Below are 27,650 nucleotides of genomic sequence, written 5' to 3'. Positions count from 1 at the left end.
CAAGCAATGCTAGAGTCAAATAGGGATGGGAACTCAACATCACACCAACTAACTCCTTGAAACAATACTGACCATGTGGCCGATCCTCCTAGGTCCCAGAAACAAAAAAAAATCCCCCTCCCCAACTACCTGGAATATCCTGTCATTCCATACCAAAGAATAGTGGAATGTCCAAAATATCAAACTGCCACCATACTAATCGTCTAACAAGTGTGCTGAATCTATAACTGCATTGAAGAAGCAAACTAGAGATGACTTCCTCCTTCATGAAGGGAAGTGTAACAAACCAAGTACCCACATTATGCTTAACATTTGTGATAGTAGAGTAACTATAGGCACTAAATAAATGATCAAAATAGTCAATCAATGAATACCCATCAGCACTGTCCTCTCTCCTTATATGCCTCTTGGCCCTATTAGCAAAATCAGCATCATGTCCCTCTGTCAAATGTAATAAATCAGTCACCATCTGATTGCAATCAGTATGAATCAGCAACTGCTGAACAACATCAAAAGCTATTCCATCCTCAAACTCAAATAAGGGATTCTCTAGTATCCAAGTAGCATCCATCTCATTAAGTGAGATACTATGTTCTAACCAATCAGAATTATGCTAGTTGAATGTATTATCATCATAAGAACAATTATCCTCAGGTGTTGCTACACATTTAGCTGATCCAAAAGATGATTCATCAATCTTACAGTCATCAACCAATGAACATGATGTCATAATGCATAGAGACTCCTTTGAATTCCCAGGATTCTGATCCATGGTTATGTCTCTTTCAGCCTCGTGGTCCTACACGATACCATCAACTTCATCCCCGTTAAGCTGCCCATATGACTTAGTTCTGTCTTTCTTTTCATCCCCTGTTATAGCTGAAACAAATTTTCTTCCCTTTCTTCTACAAACTTGTACCTTGATAAGAACGATTTCAATTTTTGTTCACATTGTTTAATGATATTGCCAACCAACCTATAAGCATCAAAAGAAGTGACATGTGTTTGTTTCAGTTCAGCCAATATGGTAGAAAGGAAATTTAGTGAATCATCATCACTCTCTTCAATTATCAAGGACATAATGGACTGTGTGAAGGATAAAACATCTCTCTTGAGGTTCCCTTTAATAGTAATCATGAACTGACGGAACATATCATGAATCAGGTCTTCACACCCAAGATCCAACATAATCACACAAGCACGACGTTCTGCCACTATTTCTAAAATATTGACTACCTTACCAAAGGATGGATTATGGATGTTACACAATATTTGAAAGCTTTCTACAATCAACTAGAATACCTCTTTCATCACTTCCTTGCTGTATGAATCATAGGGTGCAGTTATCCTCATAACCTAAACAATACATTGCGTGACTGCAAGTCTTACTTCCCTGTCAGGATGTCTCAAAAATGCTGGCTTAGCCAGAGGAATCACAACAAGTAGGATGTTCACATGATTATTCTTTGAATCTAGTTGTTCCATTGTGAATAAATAATTCTCTATTGCTTCCAACTTGCGAAGTAACCCAGGTTTTGATTGAGGCAACTATGCAAGCTCTCTTTTTATATTGTAGAGCTTTTCTTCAAGGTTTTCATTCTGTCCTTGACAATAAAATTTGGGTAGCTGCCTAAACATGTTTGGGGAAATTCAGATGCAACTCAAACAACTACTATTGCTGAAAATGTCCACCCAGTTAATATTTCATTTAGATAGGCATAATCTTCAATGAGATAGTCTTCAAATCAAACTCCAATGTTAGACGATATCCAATTTGGTCTGGATGCTGCCCACCAATGACTTCCTTTTGGATATTGAACACTTCAATCACCCAAATGTGCAATTTATCTTTGGACAACCATCTACAGATTGACCCAACTCATGTGTTTAACCTTCAGGAGTTTTGTGCCAAGATAACTGCTCACGCTGAATGTGATAATACCCCACAAGGAGGGCTTATGTACCGCAGTTCTTAAGGATTGAAGACTTCACTTAGAAATGTTAATCCTGAAACAGGTTGAGATGACTCTATTAAATTTATATCACCAACAAATTTAATGACTGGTCACGCAGCAGATTCTCTTCTGAGCCCAAGCAAATTCTAGCATTGTTTCTACTCTGTCATGTTCTGGTAGATAGATGTTTGTACTCACGATTCAAGTAAGTTTTCAGGACTTCCATCAGCAATGGTCCATTATCATCATCATTACCAGGCTCTCCATCAATCCTTGAGTTCAGATTTCCATAACCCTTTAGGCAAATTACACTCGGGCAAATACACTTTCAATGTATGCCCCAATGGTGCCCATTCCAAAACTTCACAAATTAGTGCAGTCAACAACTTGCCTAATGGAGAGTCGTGAAGTTGTAATGTTCTCAACTCGGTTTCTCTTGTTATAATTAAATCCTGTTACTTCTGTGATTGAGCTTGGTCTCCTTGTTGTCCAGCTGTAGGTGCATGTATTTAAGAATTTTGTGGATACCGTGAAGGTTTGAACTGCTGATATAGTTGCCGACTGTTAAGTGTTGGATTAAATACCCCGTCACTCCCTGTGGCCACTCACAACACCCTCACTGTCAGACTTCTCACAACCGTTGACAGGGTCTGCGATCCATAGTATTAGAATAGTCAAGCACGTCCGCTGAGAGCTCATGCCTTCCACACAAAAGACTACAGTCGATTTCCTTACTGTTGTAAAAATGTTGAAGCCCAATAACCTGCACACTAGCCACTATCCTGTCTACACTGTACTAAAACCTACGTGACTATGTTGATTAATGGTTGGGCCTGTCCTACCAACTGAAAACGAGTTGGAAGTATATCTGATCCTGACGCTTATTATTACCAGAATTTCATAAATTGTTAATACCTGTTTTGATGCACTTACTCCTTGGACTTCGAATAGCTATGGCATTTCATACTGCAACTCCACTTCTGAAGATGAACAAATATTTTGATGAGAGGCTGAATTAGCAGCATATGTTATTTCTAGGTTTAGATGTGCCATGACATTTCAAGATTCCGGATAAAATCCGTACTCTGCTAATGACATCTGTAACTGTAAGCCCGAACACCTCAGATTACCCAAGTCATGAGGAGGCGAATACCACCAACCATACTAAACAAAGTCCAATCCATGACAAGGAATCGGTGGCAGTTACACATGAGCACTCGAATCCTCTCAGCGTGGTGCACACTAGCCTTGACAAGTGTCATGAACACACATATCACCGTAACTGATGCCTAAGCTGGAGTTGGAAGAAACTACCAACATCTCTGCATTTGCCACTAAGGACGATATTTTTGTCGGTTTCAAAACAATTGACGTCACTAAATTAAATCATCTTTACCGTTTCCAAAACTTTGGCAATCTCCACTAGTTTTGAAACAACAGCTATATTAATCCCCACGAACGTTACCAAGCACTCGAGAGGCGGTAAAATTGAAGTAGACCAATACCAAGCTTTGTGAAATAATTCTGACATGGTTCACCACCGTACTTGAATAAGCAGCGAATGAGAACGAAAAATGTTTGCTTCTAAAGTGCCATCAATTCATTCTCTATTGACATCCTCATTTTTAATGTGTCCTTGCTTGATTCTTATTCGTGGCAGTATAATTGCCAAGAAATATGTTATCACCCAAGCAACCAACGTAACAAGTCCTGAAGATTTTCAACTCATAGAAACAACCACCTATCAAATACCATATGATTTCTTTTGACTTATGACAGGAATCTAAAGTATTTCCCAGAAAATTAGCTTCAACGGAATAGTCGCCTAGCAATTATATTTAATCAATCTCCTTATCATGAATGTGCTCATCAATTCTTTGTTCCCAACTGATAGTCGAGTGCCTCCTGTTGTCGTATCCACAAATATCCCCCTTTGCAAGCAGTATTAACTCTGAGAAAATGTTTTATCGCAAAGCTCCTCGATTAATTGGACACATGACACTGTATTTTCCAGACTCGCAACATCTTCACAATGTACAAAAATTTCCACTCGGCTAATGTGTGCTCTAGGCCAAAGAAAACAATTTTCTTGAATTTTACCACACAAGCTTAATAATCACCAAACTTCTGCTTCAGTTGCTGCAACTATTTCGAGATATTTCTAAACATTCAATAAAACCTTGTGAGAGACAAGTTTATTTAAATCTTTTCATAACTATTAATTTCTCTCTAGTAAAAACTTCACAGGCTGGCAGGAAAACTAGTTCTGATACCATTGAAATATCCTGAACTGGGTATTTACTAGATTTCTCTTTCAGCAATATATTCAAAACTAAATGTTGCAGATGTATTACAAAATACAAGAAAACCAGTAGGATCTCTGATAGATACTAAGTTGTTCTTTCTCAAAATAACATTCGAAATGCCAGCATATGAAAGTACATTGCATACGAATAGAATCAAACGAATAAACTCACATTACATTCCTTCAAACATGTTATTGCATTATATAACAGCACTGTAATAACCGGTATCCAATCTTAAATACAGCTTAACAGTCAGATTGGAAAACTTAAGAAAAGAACCTGTAAACACAAGCGAGACACCTGATGTGATGTCACCAATGACAATGGGTTTGCATCCATTGTCTATTAGCACGAGGGGCTACGTCCTCATACTAGTTGAAAGCTAAAGCTCTCCAAATACTCTCGCAAGAGAGAACTGAAATCTGAAAAAATAAATCAAGCATGCCCAGGAATGAGCCTCTTTCCCTTTCTCATACACAAATTGAGACTCTTCAACTCCCCTCTAGCTATTGTCTTATTGCTCGTGACTCTTCAAATTCCCTCTGGCTTTTCGTCTTATCTTTTCTTGTCCTCTTTAGCCCACTTTGAATATTAAATTGACCTTTTATAATAAAAGTCCACGCTTTTCATAGTCAATTTTAATATCATATAGATGTGTACTTTAATATTTCTAATGTCCCAAAAAGGGGGCATTACACTCTACTATGGCACAAACCTGGCTTTTAAGACCAGCACTAGGAGGCTCAAGGTTACCCAAACCACTAACCATTGAGCATTTTATCAAGGAAATCGCCGACATAGTTTTCCTGCTCAATAGAGTAAAAGGGAATAACCATGCCTTTCACTAGGATGATTAGATGTATTTATTCATTCAGAAAATTGTTGAAGGGGAGGAATTCATTGACTAGGCAGACTTGATAGCTAAAGGGTTGCACAAAGGCCTTGTGGGTTTGAATAACTTTGGCCCATTCTTCATGTCCTCCTTTTTGGTTTACATCCTGGTTGTCTCTAAAGAATTGGAAGGTCTCCCACATGAGCCTTGGATAGATGACATGATTATTTACTAGTACTATAGAAACCTTCAAGCTAGGGAACCTTATAAAGAATTTCGAAGAATAATTGATGTGTTTCTAGGGAAACTGGTTTTTGAGCTCGAAGGTCAAGAGAATTGTAGGCTCTCTAAAGAATCTATGCAGGCTATTAAGATTTATGGTTGTTATTATATCCAATATCCTAGATTCACTTATCTCAAAGTCGGGGGCTTCATTGGTGAACCTTTTAAGCTGCCTCGCTATTGCCTAGATAATGTCATCCTGTCAAAAATATGTAGGCAGCTCATCAATGTTATGGATTTGTCCAAGAATATTAAGAAGACTCGTGCTTTTTTTGTTTCCTATAGAGATTGGCCACTACAAATGTCACAATATCAAATAGGCTATTTTGACAAAGTTGGCAATGTCCAATCTATGTCTCAAGCCATACTTCGCTAGAGAAAACTTTGATTGCATGGGTTTTGCCAAAGAAAACCTCAAACATGCATCCTCTCTCAAGCATGTTCCTCACTTAGAAGATTATTGGGCCAATTGCTCTGATTAGTTTGCAGTAAGAAAAAGATTATGGTCAAGAATGACCATAGGCCAAGTACAAGCATTCAAAAAATCAATCTTGACACCAATGGGGTAGAAGAAGATGATAACAAGGAGGTGGTGGATCCCTTGTATATTGAACAAATTGAGTGTCTCCCTCTCCCTGAACTAGATTGGAACAAGAGAGAGGAAGATGATTTATATTCTCGGATGACAGGTGTATTGAAGAGGACAGAAAATAGGTTGAAAGTAAAGATGAATCGAGTGTCTACTCAGAAAAAACCCAAAAAGCACTCAAAAGCTAGACAAAAGAAGCCTTCCAAAAAGCTAATTGTTGCCTCTAATTATAGCATCGATGATTTTATTGCAGGTCAAAAGGAAGCTGATGTTGAAGCGTTTGTTCCTCAGGTTCAACTTCAAGCAGTAAACACAAAGGGAACTACTTGCTCAAATACCAAGAGCAAAAAGGCCGCACAAAGTAGAGCAAGGAGCGGAATCAGAATAGACTTGGATTCTCTAGAAGCCAAGACAATAACAAAGCAAATCATTGGTCTTGATATGTTTAACACAATAGGGGACCACTAGAAAATGGCCAAAGGAGGAAGTGTACCAATGGATACTCTGGCCCTAATTGGTACCACTGCCCACCTAAATAGTTAGAAACTTCTATAGAAAGGAAGCGAAGTATGATACCACTCTCCATGCCAATGGATGACTTAGTAAGTAAATGTCATGGAAAATCTTCTAAAGTAAAGAAGGCAAAAACAGAGTCTCGAATTGACTTTGACCAGAACACAGGGCAATGATTGGTAGAAATCACCAAACCTCCTCGGGATAAGCTTCAAGAAGAGCTGACACCTCAAGATTATCAGGTATCAAAAGTAGACTTGGGAAAAGGTAGCGGAACAATGGATATAGAAATATTTGAGGCATCTAAGAAAAAGATTGCTAACCAGGTATGGAAAGATGCCAAAGACAAACAGGATATAAAAGAAGCTATAAGAAACATGACCCCGTATATCAACGCCATTCTGCACCCAGAACCAAAGCCAATCAATGAGATGTCTGCCATTGTTGACATTAAATCTCCAGCCAATCAACAGTTTTTAGATAACTTACAAAAGTGATAACTTACAAAAGTGCAAGGCTACTACCAAGATGTTTGAAGAATGGGTCCAAATTGTTCAAAATGAAACAATAAAGCAGGTAAACCTTCCGAGTAACACCTGAAAGGAGACCTCTATTGTTGTCAAGAAAGTTGAATCAAACATTGAAGGATATGAGAAAGTAAAAGGTAATTGGGTGAAGGAAGTATTGTAAATTGACAAAGTACAAGAGTATGGTCTACAGAAGTCTCTCTCTTAGTGCCCTGTAGCCGGTCTGGATGATAAAATTTTCTATGTAATCTAGGAATATATTGAATGGAGCACTGAAGCAATTATACAGGGGATAACCAAAATCAAAGAAATATTGTCTAGGCTTGAGGTCATAGATGACATAATCATTGGAGACCTGAAGTGATTTCATAAACAATGTGCGGAAGAAGAAAGAGACTCTATCATGCCCACAAAAGATATCATCATACAAATATAGAAGAAATTCCTAGAAGTACAGGAAAAGAAAATCCCTATTGGACAAGATTTTTCCAACATTACACATGTTGAAGCCATGTTGATAATCAACCAGAAACACCTGGAGATACATGAAGCAATGATCACAGAGCTAAAGAAGGAGAAGGAATTTTGGAAACAGAGGATCGCTTATCTCGGCTTGCCTCACCAATCGGTTATCTCAACCTTTACTGCTGCATACGAAAGCTAGAAAGCCAGAGAGATTGTCGTTGGCATGGACAAAGCCCCGTAACTACTGGAATCTTCTAGTTGGATGTTAGCTAGCTTTTAATTTCTTTGTTTTAGTTCATTTCAATCAGTTAGCATGGTTAGTTAACCAAAAAACTATATACTCCTGGCGAGGTAATTTTGGATTCAGTTATCAGCCCTGAGGAGCATATATATGTAATAACTGACTTCTGAAAAGGGTCAACTCTCGGTAGATACGAAACCAAAACTATTTTTGATTAAGTATCTATGCTTTGAACTTCAAGTAGATTTTTGTTGTGAAAAGTAATATAAAATTCTGTAGTTTTATATGTTAAAGTCTTTCTGGAATAGGTACTGCTATCTATTCTATAGTGATTTATGTTCTTGTGGAGATGAATCATTTGTGAAAGCTTTACATTATCAAATTATAGTTTGAAATCTTGATTTGAGGTTGAAAGAGTTTGAGGGGAGAAGGACAAATCTTAAGTTGCTTTCATCTTTAATGATTAATCATGTGGATGATTATTTTTGTTAGAATTGAATGGTTTTTCAGCCTGCACATTCTCTTCATTTTTATGAATTGATTGTTTAAAGTTTTTTTATTTTCTTGAAAATACTCATTGGGAAGGTTTTCCCTCAAAAGAGGAATTAACAAATATCTTTTCAAAATGGTAGTTGCACCTAATAACATGTCAAAGTAATATTAAGCAGAGAATTCCTTGCACCTTCGTGGGAATTCAATCAATTGATTTATCAAGAATTTCCCTCTTTATAATTTAAAATCAAGGGGAAAACCGTTAACTAACACTTTGTAACCCCCCTTTTAGGCCTAAAGACCTAATTGCTAGCATTGTCAACAACTTGGAGCAAAACCTTGGCTTGGCAATCTATCATGGCCTTCAACATGTCAATATGGATGAATATACCTTGATGGCAACCACCCAACTCACTGAAACCCCTCGTCCAACCCTTTCACCAACCTATCAACAACTTTTCAGTCCCACAAGTCTATCACGTTTCGAACACCAAGCCCAGGGACTGGTCACAAAAAAAGCCATCAAAGGGGCCCTTCCTGAACTTGGTTTTTCTTATAGTACACAGGCAGATCTATAAATCCCCCAGGTTTCATTATTTTCCACTGATGAATTATAGGACAAAACCCATGCTTTTGACCAAACCCTAGTTCAGTCAGGGTTATGAACCACCCAAGACAAAATTCTTTGCAATATGAATATTACCAAAGATGAACAATTGAAACCAAATGCAAATGAAAGGTCATTCGATCTAGTTTCTCATCATAACAATTATCTACACGTACCAATCCAATTTGGATCATTGGTAATTAGGGTTTTGAACCATCCGAGACAAAATTCTTTGCAAAATGAATATTACAGAAGATGAACAATTGAAACCAAATGCAAATGAAGGGTGATTCGATCTAGTTTCTGGTCATAACAATTATCTACACATACCAATCCAATTTGGATCATTGGCAATCAGTTTTGCATAAGAATTGCAGAAAATGCTCCTTATTTTCATTCACCAAAACTCCAAACACTTCAGCAACAACTCCCCTTGCATGCCCTAAGCTTATACATGCCCATTACAACCATTTCCAATGATTCCAACCAATTTTTGAATTAAGGTAAGTTGGTTTTTAGTTTTGTATAATTATTGCAAAAAGTTGCAAAGTTGTTTGACAACTTTTTTTGGCAATTTTTGCAACTTTTTGCATATACTCCTAAATATAAACCTATGACTCCAATTTGGTCACATTTGGCCTAATTATGACTAAAATGACTCAAATGTGCTATTACATCATGTTTTTGGCTCTATTGGCCATTATTACAACTTTTTGGCCTATTGGACCTAAATGTACTTAAAGGACATTTTGGTCCAAATTGGACCCTAGTTTATGGATCCCTGTTAAAACTCTGAGAAAACCTCTTTGTGAGGCCTTGATCTACATCTCCATCCTTCTCTGATGAAAACCTGTTCAAAGATCATGGATTGATGACAAGGTACTCCTACACGATACTCCCCTGGCAATAAAGGCTCAAGTCCCTTAGAGTTTGATATTGGTTTGGATCAACCCCTTGCTACTGCAAATCTTCCTCCAACATGTAGGTTGCTTCAAAATCAGGTTGTCCTTCCCATTTCACCAAGTACTCCTAATAGGTCTTCCTCCTTTGCTTTGCTACCCTGGTGTCCAAAATAGCTTCTATAACAGGCTTCTTTTGTGATGGTAATTGTTGCAACCATTCTTTCTCCTTTGCATCCAAAGAACTCCCTTCATCTTTTGTGATTGAAAGGCCCTTATACTTCACTAAGTTTGCTACATTGGAAATCGGTGACAGGCCCACATCTGAAGGCAGCTCCGCCTATAAGGCATTTACTCCATACTTGGCCAATACCTTACATGGTCCAATCCTCTTGATCGATAGCTTTGTGATGATTCCCTTACGAAGTCTTTCCTTGTTTAGATATACCATAACCAAATCTCCCACTTGGAATTGTAGATCCTTCTTCTTTTGATCAATCCTTTCTTTGGCTCTCTATGCATTTTGTTAAAGATTGATTTTAACTGATTCATGAACCTCCTTCGTGGTTTCTGCAAACTCCTTTGCTTGCCCACTTCTCTTTTCCATGCTTGCTAGGTCTCTCAACTCCATGACCCCCATTAGATGCATGTCATACACTATTTCAAAGGGACATTTTCCCTATACTCATGTTCACAAAGTCGTCATAAGAAAACTCTGCTTAGGGAACTACCACATCCCATGTCTGACCATGTTCTTTGGTTAAACACTTAAGCAAATTCCATAAGAACCTACTAATGACTTCTGTTTGACCATCTATTTGAGGATAGTGAGCAGAACTAAATGCAAGATTGGTTCCCAACCTTCTCCACAATGTTCTCCAAAATTGTCCAATGAATTTGGTATCCCTATCAGAAACTATGTTCAAGGGCAGTGTAACACGGGGACTCGCACCCCCCTCCCAAACCTTGAAGTACCTGTCCCCAAGATGTCCCCGAACCGGGTGCTTGAGTACCCAAGTACCCCCACCTCCACCATTCTGCAACCATGCCGCCGCTAGGATGGGTACTTGAATGTCTATTTTTATTTTTATTTTTGAATGTTACTATAGTGTATGCAATATCTTACTATGTTGATAACTAGCATTTCAAGTTCTATGTGTATACTATACAACACCCCTCCCTACCCCGTCCTTCCCTTGTTGCCATCCCAAAAATAAGGCCCATTTTCCCCGCATCTCGGAAACTCGACTTGATGTCCCGATGTCCCGACGCACCCCAATACTAGGGTAACACTGCTCAAGGGTGAACCATGAATCGTTACTATCTCCTTAAAGAGCAAATTGGCAATGTGGGAAGCATCATGAGTTGTCTTACTGCAAATGAAGTGGGCCATCTTACTGAATCTATTTACTACAACAAACATATTGTCATATCAATTTTTGGTTCTAAGCAACCCTACCACAAAATCTATGCTAAGACTTTCCCATGGTCTGTGAGGAACTCGTAAGGGTTGATACAGGCCTGCATTTGATGAAGTTTCCTTTGCTCTCTAACATATTGTGCAAGTTTCCACATACCTCCTAACATCCTTCTGCATCCTAGGCCAGTGGTAGAACCTTTGCACCAGCTCCAATGTTTTATTCAGACCAAAATGCCCACCAAGATCTCCATTGCATTTCTCTCGGATTAGATTTTCTCTCATGGACCCCTTGGGGACACACAACTGTCCACCTTTGAAAAGAAAGCCATTTTGTAAAGTGTATTATGAAAAATTGCCATGAAAATTGCTTTCAAATTTAGTACATACCTTATATGCCTCTGCAAAATATTTATCGTCTAGGCACATATCCTTGAAAGCATCAAATCCTATACTCTGCAACAGGATTTCCTCGACTGTCATCACCCTTCTACTAATAGGCTTGCAAGTACTCCACGCACTTCATATGCCTATGCCTATGGCTCAATTTTTCTTGTGAATTCAAGAAGCTCAATGCATGGTTGTAAGTATATACCAAAAATTCCTTAGATAGGAGGTAATGCCCCCATTTTTTTTAAAACTTGCACCATAGCATACAACTCAAGATCATATGAAGAGTATTTTCTCTTTGCATCATTCAACTTTTTACTAAAGAAAACCACTGGTCTTCCTTCTTGACTTAAGACAGGACCAATTACTGCATTTCTAGCATCACATTCAATAGTAAACAACTTATTAAAGTAAGGTAAGACAAGGACAGGTTGAGGGGCTAACTTTTGCTTTAAGGTTTCAAAACCTTCATCAGCCTCAGTAGTCCAAGAGAATCTTACTTAACCTCCACCTTTGATGGTGTCTAGGATTGGAGAACAAATTCCACTAAACCCTTGGATGAACTTTTTGTAGAAGGTAGCTAATCCATGGAAGCTCCTACATCACCTACATTTTTGGGGGTAGGCCTGTTCAAAATTGCCTCAACCTTGCTAGTATCCATCTTCAAGTCTCCCTATGAAATAACAAAACCAAGGTACACAAGCTCCTATTTCAAAAAATCACTTTTCCAAGGTTAATCAGTAATTTTTCATCATGAAGCTTTCTTAAAACAATATTTAAAAGTTTTAGGTGCTCCCCCTTTGTCCTACTAAATATGAGTATATCATCAAGATATACTATAACAAATCTGCCACTACAATCCTTCTACCCCTCATTCATCAACCTCATAAGGGCACTTCGCGCATTTGATAGCCCAAATGGCATTACAAGCGGTTTTTGGTCTTGAATGTTGTTTTCCACTTGTCCCCTTTTCTAATCCTTATTTGGTGATACCCACTTTTAAGGTCAATTTTGGAAAAATACCTTGCTCGTCCTAAGCAATTCATCAAATTCTCCATTCCTGGTATAGGGAACCGATACCTTATGGTAATCTTGTTTATTGCTTTTGAGTTAGTGCAGAGCTTCTACTTTCCTCCTTTCTTTAGAGCCAAGACAGTTAGGACTGCATAAGGACTAAGTCCATCTAATGGCCTACAACTCAAGATGAACTAGGGGTCCCATCACTAATGATGTCACTGTACTTGTCATGCAACTCATGAACTTCCACAAGGATCTCCTCCTTCTCTTTAGTTTCCTCCTCCTCCTTGGGTTTTATTACCAATGCAAATCCCACTCCCCCTTCTTTCATTGTATCAAGAAATTCTTTCTCCATAACCACTAGTATGCTAGGGTGTACTTGCTTAATGTCCCTCTCTTCTAGTATAGACTAGATTTTATAGGTTACCCCATCCTTCATACTTGTAGCATCTTCATGTGCACAGTTAACCGTTCTCTCAGTGCCTTGTAAAGTGGAGGCCTTTTGAGGACACCTATTTGTAGGATGTCCTAGTTGCCCACAACAATAGCATTTCATCCCAAAGAACTTGGATCCTCTACATGATCCATTAGACCTTCCTCCATTTGATCCCCTACCTCTATAGCTTCCTCTGGTACTTGAGTCTCTCACTTGGTCCTTTGGGCTAGACTCCCCTTAGAATCCTTGGCATTGTCCTCTGCCACCAAAGCTACCTCTACCTCTGAAGTTCCTTCTACCTTTCCCTCTGTTATTTTGTTCACCTCTCCTTTTCAATTTCTCCTCCACTTTAAGGGCCATCTGAAAACATTTGTTCACCATGTCAAGAGCCAAAAGAATGATGTCCTCCTGAATGTTCATCCTCAAGCCATTCAAGTACCTAGCCACTTTCTCATGTTCTTCCTCCTTCCTAGACCTGAGAGTCAATTTTTGGAACTCTTCAGTATAGGCACTAACATGCAAATCTCTTTGTTTGAGATTTTGGAGCCTCCTATGCAATTGTACCTCATAGTCTATGGGCAAATATTGTGCCTTAATCTTGGACTGCATAACATCCTATAATGTTATCATATTTCTACCATCTCTAACCCTTTCTCCTAGGATATAGTTCCACCATGATAAAGCAGAACCTTTCAGCTTTCTTTTGGCTATCCTAACCCTCTCACCTCTAGGAGTTTTAGGGTGTTTTTTAGTGGTGAATATTCGTAATTTTACAAATTTTAGAAATTTTTGGCTAGTAATTTGGCAAATAATTTAAGATTTAATGCAACCTAAATCACCACATTTTTAGTAAATTTAGTTCTAAAATATTTTAAATCTCTCAATAATTTATTTTATTAAAAAAATTGAACTCAAAGGTTCGCCACAATATTCGATACATGATTAGATTTGATTCACCTAAATATTATATATTATCGAAGAAATTAAAATTAATTCACCAATAATTATCATAATTATTAGTTACTTTAGGGATATATTACCGATATTTAGTTTTCATTATTGATTTAAAATATAATGTAATTATCCTCATAATTTCCATGAGATAAAACATGTTTAATTTTGATTTGTAATATTCCATGACGATTAGCGAACTTCTTATTATTATTGAGATTCGTCAATATTTTCTACTCAAAAATTATGATTCCAAAATAATTGTCAATGTAAATAATATTTAAAATAAAAAAATTGAGATACGTCGATAAAAATAATTTGGATTTTCAAAATATTGAAAGATTCGCCAATAATTTATATCTTTTTTCTGGAGGGGGGTTTCTTAAAGTTTACCCTGAGGTGTTTGTTGCATTTCAAAGTGGTTTGATAGGGCTTCTACCCACTCAATGACTTCCTCAAGATTCAAGTTGCCTACATACTGGCAATTTGTTAGTACCATCTCCTTTTATTGACTAAAGGGCATCAATGAAAGCCCTATGATCTACAATCATTCCTTCAAAGTTAGCCTCTTGTTCTTCTCCTCCTCCTTCCACTTCTTCATCATCATTGTCTCTAACTTTGTTTCTTGACTTCTTTAACTTTTCAATCTTTGGTCTCAACCATCTCTTCCACCATCTTCATGATGGCTTCCTGGGACATAATCTTTAGAGGCATTGTGCCAGTCTCAACTCTACTTCTTGCTCTTCCTCAGACATACACTGCTACCATACACCCCAATAGAATCCAACCTTGGCTCTAATACCAATATGATAAAGACGAGTAGGTTGCTAGATGGTCTTTCACCTTACAATCTTCCCTTATTGAATTCACTTATTTAATCTTCCCCCCAACTAAGCCTCAACCCCTAATACAAGGTTTCCAACTCCTCTACTTCTTGGCAAAGACATCTCCTTTGAGATTCAAACAAACTCATAAGATCAAGTTCAAGAAGAGTCCCTAATTTTTCCCTCCTCTTGTATACTTATAAGGTTAGAGGCCTATATGGGGTTTAGGTGCCCAACCTTGCTTCCTTGTCTTCAACACTAGTAACCTAGAGTCAAAATATCCATTTCTATGTAAGAATCAAGACCCAAAACATCATTTTCCACTCGATCTCCTTAATTTGTCCAATTAGGTCAACCTAAAAGGTAATCTAGATGCCAAATCTGACTCTTCGGGTTTCTGTCCAATCTGTAAACCAATTTGAAGTACCATTTTCATAGCTTCAAACAATATCTCACTTCTAATCCTTGACTCCTCAAACTGAACAACTTTCTTTTGTAATCCGCCTTTTAGGCCTAAAGACCTAATTACTAGCATTGTTAGCAACTTGGAGCAAAACCTTGGTTTGGCAATCGATCACGGCCTTCAACATATCACGATGGATGGATATACCATGATGACAACCTTCCAACTCACTCAAACCTCTCATCCAACCCTTTCACCAACCTATCAACAACTTTTCAGTCCCACAAGCCTATCATGTTTTGAATGCTAGGCCTAGGGCTTGGTCACAAAAATAACCATCAAAAGGACCCTTCTTGCAACGTGGTTTTTCTTATAGTACACAAGCAGATCTATCAATCCCCCAAGTTTCATAAATTTCCACTAGTGGATGATAGGGCGAAACCCATGCTTTTGACCAAACCCTAGTTTAGTCAAGATTTTGAACCACCCGAGATAAAATTAATTGCAAAATGAATATTACAAAAGAATAATTGAACCCAAATGCAAATGAAAGGTGATTTAATTTGGTTTCTAGTCATAACAATTATCTACACATACTAATCCAATTTGGATCATTGGCAATCAGTTTTGCACAGGAATTGGAGAAAATGCTCCTTTTTTCATTCACCAAAACTCCAAAAACTTCAACTACTCCCCTTGCGTGCTGTGAGGTTTATACATACCCAATACAACCATTTCCAACAATTCCAACCAATTTTTGAATTAAGGGACCGTTGGTGTTTAGTTTTGCACAATTATTACAAAAAGTTGTGAAGTTGCTTGATAACTTTTTTTTGGCAATTTTTGCAACTTTTTGCATATACTCCTAAATATGGACCTATGACTCCAATTTGGTCACATTTGGCCTGCTTATAACTAAAATAACTCAAAGTGCCATTACATCATGTTTTTGGATCTATTGGCCATTATTACAACTTTTTGGCCTATTGGCCCCAAATGTCCCTAAAGGACATTTTGGTCCAAATTGGAGCCTAGTTTATTGATCCCTATTAAAACTCTGAGAAAACCTCTTTGTGAGGCCTTGATCTACATCTTCATTCTTCTCTGATGGACACCTGCTCAAAGGTCATGGATTGATGACAAGGTGCTCTTACACCAGCACTAAAGGTGGATCTCACACATAAATTGGAATGAGATAGCAACTATCACCACATGAAGTGGAACTTCTCCTACACCATGTGCAAATATAGATGCAAACTCCTAGGTGTCTCATTCAGAAATATGTGCAATGCATTAGCCTAAGTAAGCTTAAGTAAAGTGTAATTAGTGAATGTTTAATTACACCAAAAAAGAATAAAAGTCACCATACACCCATGCAATGTTTTATTCACACAGCAAGGGCAGTGCATGTACACCAGTGCCCATAATAACTTCAATTTTTTCCAATTGCATTCTTTGCAAAAGTTGTTCAATGTAAAATAATGATTCTCAAGCTAAAAGTAATTTATGGTTAGCAGAATTTGTTTGGATATGGGAGTCGCATTCATCTAATTGTTCACTTAAAATATAAGTCTCCAGCAAATAAGGGTCTCTACACTGGCTTTGAAAATTACGACAAAATAAACAATCACTTATCAAAGAAATTAGTCTTCCTTATAGTTGATTGAATTCTCGTACCAAACCACTTGAATACAGATGAAAGGGAAATAAATTTCAAAACTGACTTGTTCTTCATTGTAGGCAAAACTAATTGACACTTTAAATGAACTATTTCATATCTGATACACCTTTAACACAGTGGAGATCTTGCAATCAAACATACTTCCCTTAATCCTTGTACCAGCTCACAAAGTCAATAAAGACACTACAATTAAATACAACATCATTCACTGTTTAATTATTATTCTCATATAACAATCTCAGACAGAGCCTACAATTTTGAAAGAATGAAACAATAAATACAAAATAATCTTGTTAGTCGAATCCATAAACTAGCACGTAGTTTATAAGGAAATACAACCGTACATAATATGTCCCATAAAAATATCAGCTTTTTATTCCACTCTATTATACTAGTCCCTGAGACTGAAGAATAAGGGCTTGTCAATGTTGGCCTGTGATCTGGGATCTTTGTTACAAATACTAGGGTTCAAATATATCAATTTGGGAGCAATTATACTCGCATGTCTGTTGATGGCCATTATCTAGTTGAAAAGAATATTGCCCTAAAATTGATTTTGTAGGACTGTTCTTCTACCACTTTTTTATCACTATCACCATCATTGATTTTGAGCGGTGGCATTGACACAACAAATTTGATAAGCGTCCGTTGGGCTCTGACAAATCGCAACAAGTGCTAAATGTTTTCAGCCCTAATTCTCATTTCACTTGCATGATGAGAGGACGATCCTCGCCATATGTTATCGCATATGCTATCCAATACCCTTTCAGACAATGATTTTGCATTGAATCCAAACACCCAACAAAATGATTAAAGAGAAAATCCGATGCTAGATTGAACTCTAATCTGATAAAATTATAGAGAGAGAGAGAGAGAATGAGGGTACCTTATCATGAATTTCGTTTGTCACTGGAAATAACTTTCAAAATCCTGTACATCTCTGTCTCGTCTGGTTACTATCTGGCTGTAAACGGCGAAACAGAATATAGACAATAAATTCTTCCGTAATTCAACTAAATTTCAGGTTACCAAGGTACGAATCAAACCGGCCAACTGAGTGTTTACATTGCTATTAGTTTTTTCCGGCATACACGTATCACTCGTAAGGATTTTGTTTTGCTGGTATGTACGCCTTGTGTCAGCATTATTACAGTGTCGAATTATTTCTATATTTTGTTGTCTAGAACCTGTTACTGGGCATATTCTTCCAAACATCTTTGTCAGTTCTCCCACCTCTTATAGCTGGAAATACATCTCAGCTACCATTCAAAAGGAGATTCTTTGAATGGAAAAAACATATACGTCTCATTAGAGGAAAAGTTATTACTAGCACTTCGCACCGAGAAGGAGGTGCAAGGATTAGGACCATAGGAAATTATTATTATTAGTTCCTGCCGAAATCTTACGGAACCGTTCAGTTCCAAAACAATTATTACTTTAATCAATAAGTTTCAAAATTTTTTTTTGAGTTGTAAGGTTTTTTATAAAGTTGAAATATTTTTATTATTTTTTGAAATGAAAAAAAACTATCTAATAAAATCTTATTGGCCCTCACTAATAATAATAAGGAAGAAAATTATTTCTTAAAGCAAAAAAAAATTAAGAAAAAATTAAAGCTCTGATTTTTACCATTAATTGTGTAATTAATCATTGAAAATATCACAAAAGATGATGTGACACTACATTTACTTTATCATTTCAAGAATTTCAAAATTTAAATTCTTTATTATAATTGAAAATATCATACAAGATGATGTGACACTACATTTACTTTATCATTTAAGAATTTAATAATTTAAATTCTTTATAAAGGTTGAACATTTTTATTCTAGTTTTTGAAAAACAAGAATAGTATTTAATTGAAATCTTATTAGTTGAACTCAACTTACAATGCTAATTACTAATGATATTTTGCATTTTATTACAAAAAGATTAATGGTTAGTTGACATGATGATAAAAATGAAGCAAATTGTATTACGGAACCGTTCAGTTCCAAAACAATTATTACTTTAACTAGTAAGTATTAAATATTTTTTTGAGTTGTAAGGTTTTTTATAAAGTTTGAATATTTTTATTATTTTTTGAAATGGAAAAAAGCTATCTAACTAAAATCTTATTGGCCCTCACTAATAATAATAAGAGAGAAAATTATTTCTTAAAACAAAAAAAAGTAAAGCTCTGACTTTTACCATTAATTGTGCAATTAATCATTGAAAATATCACAAAAGATGATGTGACACTACATTTACTTTATCATTTAATTTAAATTCTTTATTATAATTGAAAATATCATACAAGATGATGTGACACTACATTTACTTTATCATTTAAGAATTTAATAATTTAAATTCTTTATAAAGGTTGAACATTTTTATTCTATTTTTTGAAAAACAAGAATAGTATTTAATTGAAACCTTATTAGTTGAACTCAACTTACAATGCTAATTAATAATGATATTTTGCATTTTATTACAAAAAGATTAATGGTTAGTTGACATGATGATAAAAATGAAGCAAATTGTATTATAAGATTTAGGTCTCCAAGTTTTACGCCTACTATGTGCTTGGCTCAATTTTACAATATATATTGAGAACTATTTTTAAAATATTATCTTTCATTGAAATGTACCTATTTTTCCATGTGAATGAGTATAATTATATTATTGAGTCATTAAATATAAATTTTAGTTGCAATATTAATTCAAATTATTTCAAGTATATAAGCTTCTCAATTCTTTTAGTTAAATATTCTTTACATTTTTTAATATTTTTAGTTAAATATTTTTTATTATCAAATACAACCTTCTACCATTAGATGAAAATGTCCTTCAAATTTTCAATAGTTCTCCTAAAAGTTCAAAAAAGGACTATACATACACGAATTCTATTTTTTTCCTTCAAACTTGTACTCATATTTATTAAAAAATAGCATGTCATGCTTAATTTCTATTTATGAATTAAAGACCAACACCAAAAACTTCTTTTGATGTCCTCGTGCCAACAACACCACCAAAAGCAAGAACTTTGGCGCTTGCGCCTCTTGTTTGTAGAGTAAAATACACTCATGTATATTGTCTCAATTTGCGAATGAGGATAAATTTATTTAGATTATGTATTTATATATAGATAGATTTGTAATATTTTCAATAGTGAAAAGTACAAATATTTTAAATACTAATCTTTTCTAATATTGTATAAAATAATAATTATGGGAAAAAAGAAAAGTGAACATTGTATGAAAAAATCATTTTATGGAAGTAAGTCATGTGTACATTAGTAATCATTGAGAAGGAATTGAAAATATATCATGAAATACTATATTTAAAGTACACAATATTAATTAAATAAGTTGTTTGTGATTTAGCAAACAAAATATTTGTTCATCTACGTGGTAAGGCTGCAAATATGACAAAAAAAAGTTCATTATGAAGATAATGTAGATAATGAGAAGACATTGAAAATCAACTTGACATACATTGAAAAGCTAACTTCACCTACCTAGGGTTTGTTTTAGCACCAATATGTGTTAGCGCACCATAATTGTACTTAATGGGTGTTAACCTGTAGAAGTGAGCCATGTACACAATAGTAAACTTTGAGAAGGATTGAAAATGTTTCATGATATATTGTATTTAAGATATGCAATAATATTAATTCAATAGTTTGTTTGTAATGTACATAAATTAAACAAACTAATTATTCTTCTATGTGGGAAAGTGCAAGAAGATGTATAGAAAATGGATTAATTGAGAGGGGAATATTGAAATGAAAGAAGCATTTAAAAGGTAACTTGGCATACATTGAAAAGGTAATTTCCATGCACCAATATTTCTGAGTGCACCTTCATTGTACTTAACATGTGAAACTATATAATAGAGTAAAAAAATAGTAATGAAGCTCAAAAAGAATGTTAAAAACAAGGAAAATAATATATTAAGAATTTTGAGCATCACTATTTTGTGTAGAGGTAGCTTCATAGACTTGGATTGTATGTGAGATTAATTGAAGACAGGCTTCTTCTTTCCTTCTTATAATAATGTATTGATATTCTTTATCTTGCAAAAGCGTTTGAAATTGAATCACCAAAGTCTTAGACTAAGGTGAGTAAGTCATGCCTATTCTCCTATTTTGGCCCAAAATTTGTATTCTATGTTATTTATAGTTATTGGTTCTTATATATGGTCTTAAAATTATCAATAAAGCAAACTCATTAAGATTACATCTAATTTCCTAAAATTATCATTAAAGCAAACTCATTAAGGTTACCACTAATTTCTTAAAATTATCACTAAAGCCAACTTATACTATGTGTTACATCTGATTGACTTTATTTGAGATAGTAATGAGCATGAATATTAATCAGTAACATAGCATGGGTGTTATATTATCGATTAAGGAGTCAATATTAAAACCTGATTGTAATTCATAGTAAGAACAAGAAATTATAGGAACTTGTAAGTACACAATCATCTAACCAAAGACACGTGTCAAGGTATTGTTATTGAAGGTCGTGCTATCATAATATTAACTATCAAATTTTCTTAGTCTTTGCAACATTCCATGTACCTTGTCGATGCTTCCAAATTCTTCCTATAAACAAGCTACACATGCCTTAATTATAGTTGAACATTTTTGGATGTCATGGACAAATCCTAGTCTATATGTCACGTCTACCTTATGATGATATATAAGGGCACTCATGTATAATGAGGTGTCATCTTAAGGTCAGACCTGGAACGAAGGTGGGAATATTTAGACATAGGTAGAGTGGAGTGGAGTGGGGTGGGGTATTGCACCTTCAAATTATATTCACCAGTAAGTACTAAGGCCTTTTTGCAAATCATTTTTGTTTATTAATTGTATTATTCTAAATTCTTGTTTTGTTATGAATGTTAATGATATCAAAGTTGTCTGTTAAAGTTTATTAGCCTATATAATAATGTTGATAAGATGTATGTTAAACATAGATTCATATTTCATGAGAAAATGCATTGAGCTACTACGTTTGACAAGTGTGTCATACTAATTTAAATGCCAGGTTTGGAAGCAGGAAGATAATAAGAAAAGTAATAAAGGTAATAGATTCATTGGAGCTCACCTAGGACGAATTGGAATTTTTTTTTAAAAAAAATTTAATTCATTTAGCTTAAGTTTCTAGTTGGATGACTTTTGTATTTAATATTTGGTATATCTTGGATGTTCTTGTGGCAATGTTATTTATCTTTTAGGTGAAATATAATGACACTATGACACAGCTTGAGGTCATGAAAACTCCTTGTCATGGTTTATCGACAAATATATCTTTGCATGATCTGAAATCACAGATTTTTGAACTTTCAAGTTGAAGGGGTATGTTGATGACCTTAATTTGAGATACAGAGACATAGATGGTGATGTTATCATTATATGAAATGATAATTGTTTATCTGACACATTCAAAAAAAAATCAACCCTTTTTATATGGAAGCATCTTGTAGTATGAGTGAACAAAGTTGTCTAAAGTCCACTGAAGATTTCTTCAAAAATTTGGAGCCATTTGGAGGAGGAGGGGAGATAGAGTGGGATGATGGAATTCTTGAAGGAATAAATGGAATCATTGTAACCATAGGCTCAAAATTTTTACTCTCCATTTAGGTTACTATAATGTGGAAAGGGTAAAACTCGTGTAGGAGCTCGACACAGAGGAAGAGGAGAGAAAATTATTCATATTGTGGTAATTATTTTATTAATAATTAATATTCCAGTATGTATATGAATGTTCATTTCTAGCTCTAGTGTTTTCCTTATTATTTGTTGTTTCTTATATAAATATTCACTTTGTATTGTGTGCAGAAATTCAAGTACCCAAGTGATAAACTTCAAAATATAAGTGGATATTGTGGAGTTGTAGAAAGTACACTGGAAGTCATCAATGGTCTATCATTTGAAAGTAATCTTGCCAAATATGGCTGATGGGGACACAACCCAAGAACAAAATGGACACAACAGAAAGGGAAAATTATATTAACTGAGAAAATAAGCTAGTACAAACAGTACAGAGAAAATAAACTTCAAAACATGCCGAAAGGGCTTACAATAGCATAAATCTAGAGATAATTTCTCCTTTCAGTACCTCCTCTCAAACTCCACTCCGAACTGTCTTTTACAATGCTAGAAATCTCCTTAAATAGACCCCGGAGGGTTAAGGACTAGGAGTACATTCTAGAAAGTGCTAGTAGGCTTCCACCGACCAAATAGAAGGTTCTGAAAGCTGCAGTAGAAGTTGGCGCAAATCTAGAAGAATCTAGAAACGGTAACCGAACTTCCGGGAGGCATAACTTTTGAACCGTAGCTCCGATTGACGAACTGTTTACATTTCCAGAAAGCTCTCAAAGCGCTCTATAGCCCTATAGACAAGCTTCGCTCATCCTCCATTTTTTGACCCTTTTTGAGGTCATTTAATGCCCCTAACTTGACTTTGAAGCATTCTTAAGAGGTCTCCAAAACTCGAAAAACTGCAATAACTTTCAAACCGTGGGGCCTTTTGACCTGATTCTTTTTCTGGAATGCTCTAAATCACAATTACATTCATTTGGCCAATTCACACCTTCTAAGTCACCAAAATGATGGCCAAATTGCATGCTCCTATTTTTTTGAGATTTTCTAGCACACTGATAGTTGAACTATGAGAGTTGGAACCTTTATTTGACCCAAATGGGTATCCAAAAATGTAAAGACATGAAACAGAAACTAAGTCTAAGTACATTTTTTTGGGTGACACAAGATTGCCCTTATACCTCTGGATGCTCCTGCATCAATGGCCCATTTGGTGTAGCATATTTGGTTCTTTACAAGTGTGATTTGAGATCAAGGGATGTTGTTGGTTTCTACGAGTGAGCTTGTAATAGATATTTGGGGTCTATTGGCCTGCATGTACTTAATGCCACAAAAATCCAACTTGAAAAATGAAGCAAAATCACAATATGAATGCAGTTTATGAGGAAAGATAATAGGTTGTAGTGTTATAAGTCTCAATATCATATTTTATTCAGTTAATAGAATTGTGCTTCACCTTTTTTCTAATCTACAAACCAATCATTATTATTTATTTTTTAACTTCCATGTCATATCAATGTAATCGCTAAGGAAATGCCTTCATCTAGTTTGTTTCTTTCTCACCATGCTATGCATGGTGTAATTTTTCTTGACGCAAACATCTTCATTCATCACTATAGTAATTCATGTAATTTTGTTTTGCCTATCAACAATCACTGTGTCCATAAAACCTTTATCATCTACTCTTCTCTTTAAATTTATTCTATGTTCATTATCATATAAGGAGGATCAAAAAATGGAACTTGAATAAAAATATAATAGAATATTTTGATAACTAATTTTATTTTACATTAAGAAGTGAGATGGCTAGATTAAAATGCACATACATGTATGTAAGAAAGGTCAAGAAACTGATGTTCTTTACACTTAACAACAACAAGTTCAATGTCTGAATCAAATATCCCAACACACCATTAGAGCTTCAAGTAATGTATTTTACCACATCTTACTTCTTTGCGAACCAAGTCCAAGTCAAAAAATTATTTGCATTTTACCAATTTCAGTGACTACAGATTTTTGGCCTAAGAAATAACATTGGTCTCTTTATCCAAAATTATGGAGCAACTAGAGAGATCAACTTCCACCAACTTCACATAGCCTTTGGCTAGAAAGAATAAGCTAATGTGGCTGAAACAACCTGGTTTAGAAAGATTCATAGAACACAAATGTTGCCCTAATAATCTTGCTACCTATTCTAGACATTCGTCAGTGATCTACGCATGCAACCCACAAATATAAGTGTACGAGTATTAAACTCAAGTGGACAACTTTAAAGTGGGTAGATGAGTGGGATGTATGACTGAATGGTCTGGATGGTGGATAATAAGAGGCACATGATGTCTCTGTGAGTAGATTATTGTTGTCTGAAACCATTTAGTACATTGCTTTCCAATGTAAAGAAATATTTTTTTCCAAGTCAAATTGAAAGCTTATTGCCTCTCTAGAACCTACAAACCATATATTTAAGGTTTGAAAGCTATAAGTGAGTATTAAGCACCCAAAAATAGTAAAATGGCCATAAATTTCACCACATAGTTGAATGGCTAAACCACCCAAAAGCAAGGACATAGATCAGTCACTTTGAGACATTGATTGAATGCTCATACAATTTAAAGCATTCAAAAATAGGAAGGATAGCCAATTATATATATATATATATATATATATATATATATATTTCACCACATAGTTGAATGGCTAAACCACCCAAAAGCAAGGACATAGATCAATCACTTTCAGACATTGATTGAATGCTCATACAATTTAAAGCATTCAAAAATAGGAAGGATAGCCAATTATATATATATACACACCATAGTTGTCATAGTTATAGGATATAGGCCATCAATTTACAAGTTAGGTTGTGATAATTTCTAGGTTAGGGTGTGACACACACAAACTAGTTGTACCACCATATTACACAAAGCTACAAGATCCCATCATTTTCCATGTCATCACATATATCGCATATTTTAAATTTGATTTACCAAGATTTGATTTTATGGCTAAAAGATTTGGGTTGAAGGTACATGTGAGTGATTACATGATGCCTCCAACAAATGTTGTCAAATGCAATGTTATCTACTGAAAAGACATTTAAGAATGATGGTATACATCCATAGCCTTCTGAAGTACCAATAAATGTGTTAGTGCAAATGTGTGACAAATGACTCATCAAAAAACCGTGAAAACCATGTTCTAAGAATTATTTTGGGATATTTGTTTCTAGTTACAAGTAACCTCGTATGGAAAGCCTATCAGTTAAATACCAAGATCAAATGGGAAAAGTTTCTAGAAGATTGTAAAAGGTTAAAGCATTTACATTTTCACAACATTAGAAAAAAATCTTAGTAATATTATTTCATTTTATTTTTGGAAAAAAAAACACCATGCAAAGAGTGATTGCCATTGGTACAATAGCATTACTAACATCAACAAAAAATAGATAGATTAGGTGTATTTGATTTAGTTTTATTTTTTATAAAATTAAATTAATAATGAGAAAAAATAATCAATTTATTAATATGAATATTTGTGAAGGTGATCTAAATGTGAACATTGTATAATATCATGGTACAAAGTATGTGTTGGATATTTTTTATAATTGATTGAACTAACATTGTTGTAATTTCCCATTGTACAGCTTAGAGGGAAACCTAATTATGTAATAATAATAATAATAAGAAGAAGAAGAAGAATTAGCATCACTCACATTAACAAAATAAGACAAATTAGGTGTATTTAATTTGTCAATTTATTTTTAAATTTTTTTATTAGATTAAATTAATAATGAGAAAATTAATTAATATTAATTTATTAATATGAAATGATCTAAATATGAACATTATATAATATCATGGTACAAAGTATGTGTTCAGTATCTTTTTTAATTGATTGAACTAATATTGTTGTAATTTCCCATTGTATAGCTTAGAGGGAAACCTAATTATATAACAATATACTAAGAATTTGATTTTTTTTAACAATGAGATTGTTTAGCAAATTTTTTAAACATAAGTATCATTGTGAATATGAAATTGAATGGCTTTAACCCCAAGAAACAATTCGATAGCAGAGTCGACTCTACTAAGGGTGAGATCCAAGCTAGTTAACCTCTACTCACAATCAAGCCAAAAACAAAAATTACTAGCGGTAATAGGAGCCATGCATGTTGAAAAAAATATAGAATTATTGCATGCATAATTGGATATGTTCCTTGCTTGTTTTTCACGGCCATAAGCTTTGCAGAAGATACATTTTGTGTGATTTCCACTCTCAAGCTCTGCTTTCAAAACAAGGAAATTGATCTTTCAACACTAGAATTTCCAAAAAGGTGTTTCACATCTTAAAGAATTCATAAATGTCCTTCCATTGCAGCGATGTGAAGAACAGTATTTCTTTCAAAGGGTTTTGCATTTGTTCGAAGATCTCTTAAAGGGTTTAAATCTAGACGGTGACAAGAAGTGTGGCAGACTCGTTTATTTTATTTTCACAATAGTTAGAGTACAAAACTTTGATTGAGGAATATGATCTGCGCAATCTTCTTCGATCTGTTGGTTCTAATGCATGATTCAGAGAACCAAAGAAGATATTGAGAATTTGACAAAGTTTCTGGAAATTTTGATAAAGTTGTCATAGTTATAAGATATAGGCCATCAATTTCCAAGTTAGGTTGTGATAATTTTTAGGTTAGGGTGTGACACACACAAACTAGTTGTACCACCATATTACACAAAGCTACAAGATCCCATCATTTTCCATGTCATCACATATATCGCATATTTTAAATTTGATTTACCAAGATTTGATTTTATGGCTAAAAGATTTGGGTTGAAGGTACATGTGAGTGATTACATGATGCCTCCAACAAATGTTGTCAAATGCAATGTTATCTACTGAAAAGACATTTAAGAATGATGGTATACATCCATAGCTTTCTGAAGTACCAATAAATGTGTTAGTGCAAATGTGTGACAAATGACTCATCAGAAAATCGTGAAAACCATGTTCTAAGAATTATTTTGGGATATTTGTTTCTGGTTACAAGTAACCTCATATGGAAAGCCTATCAGTTAAATACCAAGATCAAATGGGAAAAGTCTCTAGAAGATTGTAGAAGGTTAAAGCATTTACATTTTCACAACATTAGAAAAAAATCTTAGTAATATTATTTCATTTTATTTTTGGAAAAAAAAACACCATGCAAAGAGTGATTGCCATTGGTACA

General features: G+C 34.9%; 1 protein-coding gene across 1 annotated transcript in view; it reads right to left on the bottom strand.

The window, feature by feature from the left end:
• Positions 1-18,027, bottom strand: part of LOC149572221 (uncharacterized) — a 72,647-nt gene extending 54,620 nt beyond the window's left edge. Inside the window, exons 1-2 of the mRNA XM_089813474.1 lie at positions 17,893-18,027; positions 17,714-17,791 (exon numbers count right to left, since the gene is read on the bottom strand). The gene's annotated coding sequence lies outside the window, so the exon portion shown is untranslated. The remainder of the gene's footprint in view (positions 1-17,713; positions 17,792-17,892) is intronic.
• Between the last annotated feature and the right edge of the window lie 9,623 nt (positions 18,028-27,650).

The sequence above is a fragment of the Cupressus sempervirens genome, chromosome 2 (assembly GCF_028749045.1).
Source record: "Cupressus sempervirens isolate cs-2001-9-10 chromosome 2, ASM2874904v1, whole genome shotgun sequence".
Classification (NCBI taxonomy): Eukaryota; Viridiplantae; Streptophyta; class Pinopsida; order Cupressales; family Cupressaceae; genus Cupressus; species Cupressus sempervirens.
Note: the sequence above shows the minus strand (reverse complement) of the source record. Positions and strands in the feature narration are given on the sequence as shown.